The 13449-nt window shown below is 42.2% G+C and overlaps 1 long non-coding RNA gene across 2 annotated transcripts in view; it reads left to right on the forward strand.

Moving 5' to 3' along the window:
* The window catches only part of LOC146854969 (uncharacterized), a 174348-nt gene that overhangs the window by 33219 nt on the left and 127680 nt on the right, over positions 1–13449 (forward strand). The window contains exons 2-3 of one of the 2 annotated variants that reach the window (XR_014981261.1): positions 5071–5178; positions 7074–7208. This is a non-coding gene — a long non-coding RNA (uncharacterized LOC146854969). The remainder of the gene's footprint in view (positions 1–5070; positions 5179–7073; positions 7209–13449) is intronic. The other variant, XR_014981262.1, reaches the window with a different exon arrangement.

Here is a 13449-nt window from a genome sequence, read left to right on the forward strand (position 1 = left end):
TTGTATAGGACATCGTACATTAATCCTGCAGTCTTCACTGGGTCTGCTAATTTGCATGTTAAGTCGGAATAGGCTTCCTAGTGGTTTACAAATGTAACCCTTGAAACTGTCACCTTGACACTACTGTCATTCAGCTACAATGCTGCTGCAGTGTGGGAACAGATACATGTTGGGTTATTCATGAGCCAGATGATGTTGCCTTTCGTAAACCTCTAAAGGTTGATGTTGATGAAGAATATAAAAATAAGAGAAACGTAGCTGATCTTGCTATATAGTTTCTATTTCCTTCTAACAACTCTCAGGAACTTGGACAAAACATCTGTCCAAGATGTTAATTATAAAGACCCATTTAATAAATATTAATGGGATATTTTGCCATATGTTATTTTAATAAGGTTTGTTCTGTAAATGGAAATACGCATGTAGGTTTATGTTATTGCGTTGTGTTGTTTTTTGTGCATCGTTAGCCGGTGTTGGTCTGTTTTATGGAACGTTTTACGGGAGGCATGCATACAATGTTGTTTTTTAAGTTATTTTAATACAAGGTCCTGTTACTATGTTTTTTCTTGGTGTAGCACTGCGTAGTTAGGAGTAAAAAATTATATGTGTATTTTTAACACTATAGGATCTGAATAGCCCCCGGGGAGTACATTTCAAGAAAAAAAATTATATGGTACCTATATTGTTACTGAAATTCTACTGAACATAATGTCTTTCTACCAAACATATTAATTACTCAATATGTAGCAGTTCTAACAGATAAGGGTATGAACGCTCTCGAAACATACTATACGTGAAAATGGGAACATTCATGGAGTCTCTTGGGGTGCTGCCTTTCAAGGTCAATTTTGAATATCTAACTGTTGCAATTCGGTAAGCTGAACTACTCATTCAGTGTTAGGTTCTAAATCTATTTTGATGATGTACGCATCTGTAAGTTACGCTTTCCTAAAACAATGTTGATTTAAAAAATACCTTTTCTAATTGAGCTGACAGTTTGATTGGCAGCAACAAATGCAAAGAAGAATGCATCAAAACCCCAGCTCCTTGTCGTTGGTGACTCTGTGCAGAGAAAGATGGAAAGTATTGGGTACCACTCAGTCCTTAACTAAACTTAAGTACAAAGATTGCAGTCATTGCAAACACCCTCTTCAACCACTGCAGGCTGTTTAACTAGATCTGATTACTGCTTAGATTTACTTATAAGATACATGGAATTCTGGCATTAGATATGTTCAGAATTATGCCAGTAGCTAATATCTAGATATTCCTCAATATCTCCTCTGACAATCCATGACAAAAAAAAACTCTGCGGCCATCTTGTTTCTACACTGGAAATGACCCTCACACTTACACAACTTTGGGCTTACCAGAAGATTGTCTCAGCATTTTGTCAGATAGACCAGGGCATGGTCTTCCTTTTCAACCACTTAAGGTAACCACTGCCACATTTCTGTGGCCGAGGCCTGGTGGCCTATCAGTTCCAGCTACTGCCTTTGGAACCTGGAGACTCGATTTCAAATCTTGGCCTCAATGCTAGACTCCACATCATGTGATTCCGGGCAAACCAGCTAATCTTCTGTCTAAATGTGTGTAAAATGTATTTGTGAAATTTCCCACTTGTTGTACACAGGCTTGTAAATCTTCTCCTGACGTATGTAGCTCCGTTGTGTCAAAGCTAGGTTCATGCTAGATAAATGCTAGTCACATACACAGATTCTGTCTATGGTTCAGCTGTCAGCTCAGGAAACATCTGTTTGGGACCACAATCAGAATTACTGTTGATCTCGCTTCATTTTCTGAAGGTTGTTAAAAAACATACTCTTCCTGGTTTCCACTATGTTAATTTTGTCTGCAGCGCCTAGTAACAAAAATGTCATACACACACTTAAGAAACCATTATTAACTTCCCATAAAAGAACAAGCATTTGCAATGCGATAGATCTCGCATTTGCGAGAGTTTAAGCTGTAGGCATTGTAAATGACAATGCCTTTTATTTATCTGTTTTGAAAACCAACACATAAATAAAAGGCATTGTCATTTACAATGCCAATATCTTAAACTCTCGCAAATGCGAGACCTATTGCATTGCAAATGCTTGTTAATAAATATTTTTGTTTCCTGGATGTCCGTGCCTCTTGCTGCCTCCCTCCAAGCACACTGAAAGGGAGCTGGTGGTGGAGGGAAATGCTGCGGCCACTTAAGGAATTTGTTTAGGGTCTTTAGATTTCGGTGGTGTGACACAACACTAGTGGTTTTTCACACATTTTTTTGTAAATGTTATTTTAATTAAATGTCATTACTGTATTGCTTACTGCATTTTTTTGTTACTTTTCCCCCCAAAAAAAGAAGGACCCTTGACTAAAACGTTTGTGAGCGGAAGGTGATTATTCTGGTGTTGAAAGCTGTTTTGCCCTTTGTGACTAGTGACCAGTGTTGAAATAGGCCCCTGCAGGTGTGTGGCAAAAAGGTGGGCAGAGTTGAGAGCGACTGAGTGATAGTCTTCTAGTGCACTCACATTGTGTTAAATCCCTAGGCACTTTCAGTAGCTGTTGATTCAAGTTTCATACATGAACGCTTTCACTGAAAGCCCGTCCTGGATATCCAGGTAATGTCAGTGCTTGTTGGACAGATATCTTCGGGCACAAGTAGTATGCAGAGGGCAGGGCACCAAGTTGTTGGCTGATACCATTCACTTGGATCTGGGTTGGAGAGGGTCCTTTAAATCCACTGGTCTATCTCACTTTATTGATGGCAAACAATTGCATTTTACATTTCACTATATTTTGTTCGCTTCACTTAACGCAAATGTGCATATCTGGCAGAAAAAAATCAGTCCTACTACTTCCGTGAATGCATAAGTCGTTTTACAGGATAGAACAAACACTGCTTTACTAATTTACTGAATCCTTAAAGTTTTCTTTTGATTGCCAACAGTGGGGTAAGAATCCAGGTCTGTAGGAACATTGTCAAATAGAGATACAATTGAATATGGTAATAGCAGCTATTTATTAAATTGTGAGGTAGGACTTATTCTTTCCACTATCATGATAGGAAGAAAAAGATAAGTAAATATTTAAGCAAATTGTAACAGTGTGTTAAATGGGCAGGTACTGTCTGGTACTCAGTACCTGCACTTCCTTAATTTGAAAGGGAGAGTACCTACACTTCTCAGCACTGCTGCGATCCCTTTAATGGTAGAGAACCGGCACTCACAGGAGCAAACAGGTACTCTAAATAGTGAGTACCTGCACCTCTATATTTCCATTTAAAGCACTGGTTTAAAACAAAAAGCTGAATGGTGGTACTCTTACTTAGGAGGGTTGATTATATTTAAGAACAGATATTTATGGCTCAATACACATTTCCTGCCTATCATTAAAAAATGACGTCATGTATTGTTCTGCTTACCCAACCACCCCTCACCCCCTCCACCTCCAACACCAAAAGCTGACGAATACAGGAGGGCTGTTAGTATTTCTACTCCTCTCTCCTTCCCGATTACAGCAAAAGTATTTCACGATTATGTCTATGAACCTAAGAGAATCTGACCCACATGTTTCCCCTCTCGTGGCAGAAAGAATCAAGAAGCATGGCTTGAAATCTGTTATTGTTTCATTGCAGGAGCTGGTGACGGAGTCATTAGCAAGGTCTTAGTGTATGGGATTCGCTTCCTTTGTTTCCCATGCGCTGTTGTGCATCATGGGAGGGATTGGTCAATGAATATTAAAAATCACCCGGGCTCCTGGACGCGCTTTGAGTGTTGCTGCTCTTAAGTGGCACCTAAGCAAAGACTCCCTCTTCCAGTCACAATGACCAGGGCAGACAGTGAGCAGGGTGGAGAGCCGAGTCCTTGTGTCGCGCTCTTGTTTACGCACCCTTTGTCATGCCTCTCAGGTTTTGGTGGGAACGTCAGAGCAATTCATTATATTTACGCCGATGCTAATTCAAGGGTCTCAAACGCTTCCTCGGCTGTTCGAGGACAAGAGTTAGTATAGTGAATCACTGTATTCTCTAATATTTGGGAGTGTTTGTTTTTACCCCCAAATTACAGGTGAAGTATAGAAATACGAGCCCTTCTGTGAGCATAGCATAATGAATGAATGAACCGAAGTGAGCACAGCTGCAGTTTCTTTGGTGGTTGCTGTTCGTATAGCAGGGTACAAGGTAATACCCTAAACCACATTTGCACACACACACATATTTAAACGCACAATTTAAATGCTGGGGTCCGGTGGCTGTTCTATTGTTATTTGAGCATTTTTATAACGTTCTGCCGCTGGCGAGAAACGAGTAGACATGCTGCAGGACATCGCTGGTGATAACAGAATACGTATGATAACACAATTTAAATATATGACTGTCAATGACCTTTATTGTATGATTATTTAAAATCTTTTACAAAAGAAACAACAAAAGTGCAAGTTAAAAGCATAAGATCTGATTAAAACGACATGTATAAAAAGCAGAAATACTATACAGTGACTAAAAACAGTCCATTTAGTGGCAGCATATGCAGAATTTGACATGTGGGGTGTGCAAAGTACAAATATCGGAGGTGCTGGGACATGGATTATTCAGCTGACTCTTCTCTGGCTGTTCGTATGAGCATTTCAGCACAAGTATAATAACAAGCATTGGCCGCGTGGCCGTAAAAGTAACGCGGCTGCGCGGCCTTAAAGGCGAAAGTGATCGCGGGGATGCGATCTGTGGTTGGGGAGGGGTGTAGCGCGCTGTAAGGGTGCCGCGAGGAAAGCCAGATGGCGGCTGTGCGTGTGCTCGCACGTGTAACCGCAAGCTTGATGCCAGCAAAAGCGTGTGGTCGGACTTTTAAAAGCCCACTTACTAAATGTCTCGCCAGAGCAGCGCATGTGCTGGCACAGGCAAGACCTAAAAATGGAAGCAAGAAAATTCCCTACGATTCGTATACCTGTCTTACTGCTACATGTATAGGGCACAGGGAATTTAAATTTCCTCTGCTTGCCATATATAGTTCAGACTTTAAAGAAATACCATTCCAAGTTGTGTTGAGGATCGACAAAGCCAAAGATGTTTTTTTTTTTTTATAGGATTTATGGAGTGCATGGCTACCCAAAGGCCTCCCAGCGCTGAGCGTGAACACAGAGAAGCGAGAGAAGAGGAGGTTAGTCGCTTCTTGAGCAACCAGGTTTTTAATGGTAGGTGGTAGATGCAAGGAGGTTCTGAAGTGGTGGATATTAATCAGATTTACAGTATATATATTGACAGCAGATTAAGACTTATAGACAGACCTATATTTGTAGCCCAATTCCTGATTGTCTGTGACACTCTCCTTTGGCAATCTACGTTTTTAACCCTCGCATAGGTTCTCTCAGAGGTTATTTGGAAAGATGCACAGTCAGCATTCATGACTCAGCTCTTGACTGGGAATGTAGTAAACCTGGCCTATGCCATCTGGCAGTGATAAGTCACCACGGTCACCTTATAAATCTGCTGCTTCCCGCACTCAGTTCCTTGTAATATACCGGCTAGCACCCTTGAACTTGAAGCCTTTCTGAAAACATGAAGTGAAGCATCAGCCTCTTTACCCTTCTGATTGCTGAAGTACACTGACGTAGAACAAGAGAATTAAAATGGCAAACTTTTCCAGTCCACACGTGTGAAATGTGCTGTATGCTAATTACAGAAAGGGTATGGTTAATATTGTTTGCAGTTATTGAACAGAGTCTATAAAGACTCTTCCGTCGATCGCTTAAATAGTAAAGATTATTACGCTGCTATGATTTATATTGAAGTACGGAATAAATATAATGAGAAATATGGATTTTAGCAATAGGTTAGGGAGAGGAATAGGTACTTCCCCTCATAAAATGGAAAGATTAAAGTTCAGATCAAATAATCTGTTGGAGAGATTGGAAGCAACAGACAGTCTGTGCATGAAGAAAAAGCTTTACTTTTTTGTATTCCTTCTGCCATAGGAGTATGTACAAAGTTTAACCAAATGCTTAAGACGGCGTGTTAACTATTTCATGAAGAAGAGACATGATTTGACAGTATTGTACCAGCAAGATGTGCAAGTTTAAGTCCTTCTGCTGATTGTACAGTGCTGCTGAACTAGGGTGAATGTGTGGGTCCAGATCAGCGAGGTGGTTGCATTCAGGCGCGTATAGTCTCCCCCCTTCCCCCCTCCCCCCCCCCCCCCCCCCCTCCCCCCCTCCCCCCCCCCCTCTCCCCTCACTGTTTGGATGATATGTCGCCTTATGTTCTACTATTTCTGGCTGTGGGAAATGGAGAATACGAAGAACTTCGCCAATGAAGCCCATCGTACAGTAGATAAGCACATTCTCAAACTGTATCAAACAGATATATCAAAATGTGTGTTAGAGCCCAGGCTGCTGGTAACGCTGTGTATGTGGTTCACCGTTGTTACGCTTAGTGGACCCAGAGAATTGCGCCCCAAGAGGATGACTTGGGTGCCATTTTAAAAAGGCAGAAAAATAAATAATGTTAAGGCACATGTCCACTTCCCTTGGACATTCTTCTAAATATTTCCACGCTTACTAGTTAAACGTCAGCTACTTATTTTAAGCAAGTATTCAATGGGCTTTCCATAGAGCAGTATTTATTTTTTATAAAATAATCTGATATTTTGGGGTTTGTGGCTGGTTAGAGTTACTTTCCTGTTGTGCTTGAGTTGTGTTTACTCTTGCTCCACACATGCCTCTGTGTCCCATCTTCTAAAAGAAAAAATTGAGCGCATGATAGTTGCGTGCAATCTTTGAGGCAAAATGGCTCTAATGTTGACTTGGCATCTTTTTCATTCTCTTATCTGTAAATTTGCATCTCGGATAGCTGGAACAGCTAACTGTTTACAGTTGTTTTTCATTATTATTTCTATGTACTTTTAATCCCCTTTTGCCCAGTATTGTTGTTCAGAAACATTATCATTCGCATTTTCTCCAATCACAACGTATGAGTTTTAACAACATGTATTTATTGTTTATATTTTTATGAAATAACTCAACCTGAAACACTTTTCTATAAACAAATGAGAGATTTCTCATTTTGTTCCTTATTTTTATTTTTTATGCAGCACCAGATATGGCCTCCAAACGCATCATTGTGACTCTTGAGTCAACAAAAGGACGAAATGGAGAGGCATGACATCATTGATTAATGATGGAATCGAAAAAAAGGAGCAAAGAACATCCTGAACATGTATGAACAGGTAGGGAGACTTCAAATACCTTCGGTTCTGTGACCCTTTTTGTGAAGTATCTCCATATATTAAGAAAACCTCAAATGTAATTATAGGTTACATTACGGCAGTCATATACTGTTTATAGCATGCTTAACACTCATGTCAACTCCAGGTTTTTGCATGCTACACGTGGGGACCGCCTACCTATAAATTGAGACATCTTAATTAAGCATCCCATATGCAACCGGGGCTATTGGGGAGATGAAAATATCTTGCATATACCTTTCCTCTGCTTTTGTTGTGAGTCTCTGTCCCTCTATCGTACTCTTCCATGGTCTATCTTTGCTATCAACGGACCTTTGCAATTATGCAACCCAGTGGGAAGCCCAATATTTGGGATCTATGTAATATTACACTACAGATGTAAAAAGAAAAATATGCATCGGCCTAGTTTCAATGCACCTAAGGATCAGTCACTTAATAGTGGATATCTGACATGCTGTTATGAATATTGTATTCAATTTTTATTCTGCGATTAAAGGTACTGAACTGAAAGATCACTTTCTGATCATTGAAGTTTTCTGTAGGCATAAGTTATTAATTAATTTCAATACGAGTTCTGCGGGCCCTGGTTAGAATAGAAGTTGGCATGTAATGTGGATTTGGGTTTTTTCTTTTCCAAACACTTGACTGTGCGTTCTAGTAGCCTCTAAAGGCCTCACACGAGGAGCTTTAATATTTTATCCTTTATTTTTGAAAAAGGAATTTAAACGATGACATTAACCATCTATCCAGCAGTTTAGCAACACATGTACACCAAACATAGCCAGTATTGGAATTTAAAACGTATAAAAACACTATTGTGAAAGGTTGCTGTTACAAATGAATTCAAGTCTATAACTGTAACAATATGGAGTTAATCTACCTTTCTGCATGGTCACTCTGGATTTACCGCCTTTCCAGGATTCCTTTTTTGCTGATATCAGTACTCTGTGTACGGGGGACCTGCTCTTCAGTGCTACAGATTATGTGCCCTGGCCCTAAAACGGTACTGTTAAAATTGGTGTCACCAAATAACTCTGTTTAACTTTCCTGTAAGGCCAAGGTAGATGGCACAGAAAATGCACCCGTGGCATGGAAGTTACATTTCATATGTGTGCTGTAGCACCATTGTGTGCTCTCCCTGGGCAGCAGTTTAAAAGCCCTTTAGTGACACATAGAAAGGAAAAGTGCCTATGCCATATAGGCATTTCTATTTTTATGTTTTTTTTATATTTTAAAAAGTCACTCTTAAAGTGCATCTTGCATGTCCACTATGCAGGTTGTGTAATATATACATAACAAGTGGCTCACTATTTATTTGACATGGTGTGCCCTCACCGAGACTGAAGGTCCAAAAGTTGTTTTTACTGAGCGGGATTAAGCTAGATATACCAGGAACAGAGCTTGGTATAATAACGATTTTAACTTAAATCTTTGCTTCAGCAAATGCTAGCAAAAACGTATTTTTCAGTCAATTTTGAACATCTGACTTAATGTTAAATCTGATTTTTGATTACTTTAGTGAATAAGTAACTACTGCCTGAGCCAAAAACCTAGAAGTGGGTCCAGGGAAGCAGGTGGCATATAGCAATAGGCAACTATGCAAATATTAGCCATCTAGGTGGGAACAGGCGCACTTGGCAGACCAAAGCACAGCCTTAACACTGCCCTTTTTTTGATGCACATGCCAGATCTGTTCCTATTCATTCCCTGTCCTCCTGTTCCACCCTCAGCAGGAGGAAGAGAGATTTTGGACCGTGATAGGGGGAGATTGCCTCATCCGTAGAGCAGAGAGGCTTACAGAGAGCCAGAAACACTCTTGTTGGAAGAATGGTTAGCCATTTAAAATGTTATTAAAATGTCAGGTGATTGACCTCCTAATTGCTGCTTCAGGGACACACAAAGCAGGAGGACTCCTGACTCTAGAGTGCTTTGCTCAACACAGAGGGCAGGGTCCCACAGGAACCCGGGTTTCTTCACTGTATGGTTTCTTGATGCTTTCTAGTTGGGTAACTCAGCAATCTACAAGTTCCTCGGTACTCTTGATCAACAGGGATATGCAGTTCAATTCTACTGCACACCATCACAGAATGGTGCAGGTCATACTCGAAAGCGGTAGTGGTAATTTTTGTCTGTTGCCACCTGGGGTCCTTTATGGCCCCTCCCCCATTTTATCAGTATCTTCCTCATGCAAAGCACCCTTCTGTCTCTCTTAGGCAGTCTGTCAGCCCTCTCCTTTGAAGCAGGGTCTATGCATCCTCTCCTGGCAGTCTTCGGTGGGAGTACCAGGGTTACTGGTCGTGAACCTGGCAAGGGCAGTTGATAGTAGTTATGTTGACCCTGGAGCTCAAAGAGATTCTTGTGGGGACCCCTGATTCAAGAAAAGAAATCTTGACACGCTTGCTGTACGTTTCTGTTCCATATTCAGCCTGCCCCTCATTCAACCTTTCACTTCTAAGTATGGTACTGAGACGTTCTGTACTTTTACCTATTCTGTGCAGACTAGTCCAGCCATGGACTTTGTCACGAAGTGTGAGCAGGAAGTTGTGGTGGATCTGGGAGTCTCCTCTCAATTGCAACCCACAGCAAGAGCACAAATGCAAGAGAGTCTCCTCTCTTTTAATTGCCTTTTAGCATTCGGGCTTGACCCTTACAAAAGACACTGGGTCAGGGTAGAGCAGTAGGAAGTTTTTCTAAACCGGCCCTCTGTCTCTTCTCCTTAACACTCTATCTGGACCACTACGAAGGATCCCTGGAATTTTCTAGGGAAAAGCTCTGTAGTTCATGTCTGCTCTCTGGGCTCCACTTCAAACCCTCCATCTTATGTACCACTTGAGTATGGTAAGCACAAGCTGGAAAACTGTGTGGCCAGAGCCATATGTTTTTTACAGTTTTATATAGCGCTGGCTAGACCCGAAGGTATCAGAGCGGTTTACATAAGGTCAACAATGTTACAACAAACAAAACAATTGCAAGATACATCAAATATATGCAACACCGTAAAGGGAGAGAAGGAGAGACAAGTGGGGGGAAAGGGGGTGAGGGAGAGTGAGAGGGGAGAGGACGGGGGAAGAAGGAATGAGAGTCAAGGGGGAAAGTCAGCCCAGAAACCAAGTAGGTAGGTGACGGCAGGAGGTAATCGACAGCCAGTCTCCCGTATAGCTCGCAAAGTAGCTCCATCGGTCAGAAGGATAGACAGAAAGGATATAAGCAAAATTGCAGATATACGATGAGGAGGGGGCATGTGTGAGACAGGGAGACGGAGAAAAACTGTGCCCAAGGTCCGGCTGGGTAGGTGACTGTCAGGGAGTGAACCAAGGCCAACCTCCTCTATAGCTGTACGGAGCAGCTCCACCGGGCGTCGGACATGGTGCTCGGACTCCGCAGTCGAAATAGAGAGAATGTGAACTCAGGAATAATCAGAATAGTGTGGGGGGTGGGGGGAAGAGAGCCATGGTCCAAGAGAATTACAGATGTCGTCTTGAGGTCAGGCATAGTCCTGGTAGGGGTTATGCAAGGAAAAAGATCATGAAGGGGGGGGGGGAATGTGTTATACTTGCGCCATATGCACAGGTAAGATACACCCAGGTGACACACATGGATGAGGGAAGGACCTGCACTGTCGGACTAGTTTGGAAAAATGTGGGGGAGGCAAGTATGCTGCTCTCCCTAGCAGATGACAGGAAAGAAGCCCTGTCCTATGTTATTACAATATTTTTTCTGCCACCACTATCAGTCCACTACAGCCCCCACCCCGAAAAAATGTCCTCTGGCATACTCCACCATTGGAGAAACCCAGTCATGGGGTCAGGAAAATCGATAGGAAATTCTGTTTTCATCACCATGCTGTAAACCACCCTTGTGCTCCCTCCGGAATCACTGCAAAGAGGTTGAACCCCCCTGCCTCCAACCCCCCCCCCTTCCCCAGAGCAACGTGAGTTTCTTCTTGCCATTGTCTGTCCTGTTCTGCTCTTTAGTCCGCAATCTGCAGCTAATAAAGGCAGCAGGATGCTTCCTTTCCTTCTCGATCTGGACAAGAACTACACTAACTCCCTTGTGGAAAGCAATGGTATGTATAGTGAAAGAATGACTATAGTCTGCGACCTTCAAGACTGTTGCATTTCACAATGTGGCCTTTAGGTCCTTAAAGGCCTTCTGACACACCACAGTCCACCTCGGCTGCTTCTTAGACGTCTTGGCTGTCAAGTGAACAGATACAGTTCCATAGCTTGCCACAAAGTTCCTGTAGTACTTATGGAGGCCTAGGAATGCCCTCAACCGAGTCTTAGTTGTGGGAACTTCAAAATCAAGTATTTATTCCGCTTTTGCCTCCAAGGACCAGTCTTTCTATTCCCTACCAGATGTCAGATGCAGACCACAGAGGACTGTTCCACCTGACACTTAGTCGTCTTTTTTAAACGATACTTTTCATTGAGTTTTGCACATATGACATCAAGTAATGCAGATCAAGGTGCACAGACAAATCTTGATAAAATAAAAAATAACTCTGCTCGAGCAGGGGAGCAGAAATCATAAGCGGAGCTCAACAAAGAACATATCTATATACAATGAAGAGGAAAACAGGCATGTTAAACAGTCACCCTTTGTAACCAAACAAATGGCCCACCCTTGCATGGGACCAAGCACTTGGAGTTACAATAGAGCTTTTATGGCTAGCCATGCGACCGACTGCAAGTGAAGTCACAATTATTGCCATGGTTTTGAAGTCTATCTGAATATGAGGGTTATTGTTAGTAAGACATCCCTTTATCACTGTTTGAGGCCCTGCAGTGACTGCATCGGAACTGACTCAGCCCTCAGCAAATTGCATCAGCTTCCTTGAGTGCGCTTCATGGTGCAATGATTGTTGATAGTCTGCCTAGGGCGTTGGAGAACACCACTTCCCGGTCAAGGTAACCATGTAGAATACCTAAGCTAGGATGTCATCTTTTTCAGTGACAATTGTAATTCAAATAGTGTCACATGTGCTAAGAGTGGCAACGCAATTCCGCCTTATTTTCAGCTGCTATCTTATTATATAGATCGGCCTTCCAGGCAGAAAACCATATTGACTGCTCAGATAACCAGCTCATTGTGTTCAGTCTCTTCACAGCAGTAGGCCGAGGTCAGTGAATCAACAATATGACCTCTTCTTCTTTGGGTCAAACCATGAGGCTAGTAAGTAGGTCTCTGGTTTGAGGAAATCTGGTGGAAGAAATCCCAGCCTTCTGACCAATCCGATTGGGTGTATTACATGTAGACGTTTAGGAGCAAAGTTAGTGCAGTGAAGTTCGCTCAATTGCAGGAGCTTAAAACTTATATTCCTGAGACCTTTGGTTTGCGTTACAGGCCTTGCACCCATTCCACCTCTGTGAAGGACCCTCAAATGCGACATTTGCTCTTTCAAGGGCTGTATATAATGGTGTCACTAACTTTCTTCCCCTGCCAATTGAGAACAAAATGTGAAAGATCTGATCGGGCGATGGTCACCCTGCTGAATCCCCATGTTTGCCTTGCAGTATTGAGTTTGACAGGGTATTCCTCCCATAAGTCGGGAAATTCACGCAATTGACTGTAGTCCCAATGGGTGGCCATCTTGGGCAACTACTGTCTCAGATCAAACTGACTTTCATAACTTCAGTCTAGTTCTGTACAGTCCAGGGAGGGACAATAGTGACGTCTTAGGTGAGACAGTGGAACTGTGTGTATTTCTGATGCGTTTTTTCTAACATTGCTCCATCATTTGCGTCAGTTTAGGCTCTGACCCCATCCTTCTCCCATGAGCCACGTTGCAGTGTCTCCAGGCCTTCCTGTAGTACGTAGTTACAGAAGGGACAGGATCTGAGAACAACCATTTTACATAATGCCAATCTCCTGGTTATTGAGAGCGGCAGTTTTACCAGAAGGTCTCGGTCATCTCTATATGTTCCTCCGACCTAAGAAGTAATGTCGCAACATCAGAGCAGGCATTTGCGATTGTTCATGTGTAGAAAAAGACAGTGCTTATTTTTATTATTCACTATCCCATACAAGGCACTGAACGCCTTAAACATGAACATCCGCCTGGCGATTCCATTTTTAGCGTTCTTTAAATGCAGCAGTATGTCGTCTGCGCACAGAGAAACAGCATCATTGACTCCATGCAGTGCCACCTTCAAGTTTGGCCTCTCTCTTCTTATAATGTTGGCAAGCGTTTCAATGGCTAAAGCGAACAGGATGGGAGATA

This window comes from Triturus cristatus, chromosome 4_1, assembly GCF_964204655.1.
Source record: "Triturus cristatus chromosome 4_1, aTriCri1.1, whole genome shotgun sequence".
Classification (NCBI taxonomy): Eukaryota; Metazoa; Chordata; class Amphibia; order Caudata; family Salamandridae; genus Triturus; species Triturus cristatus.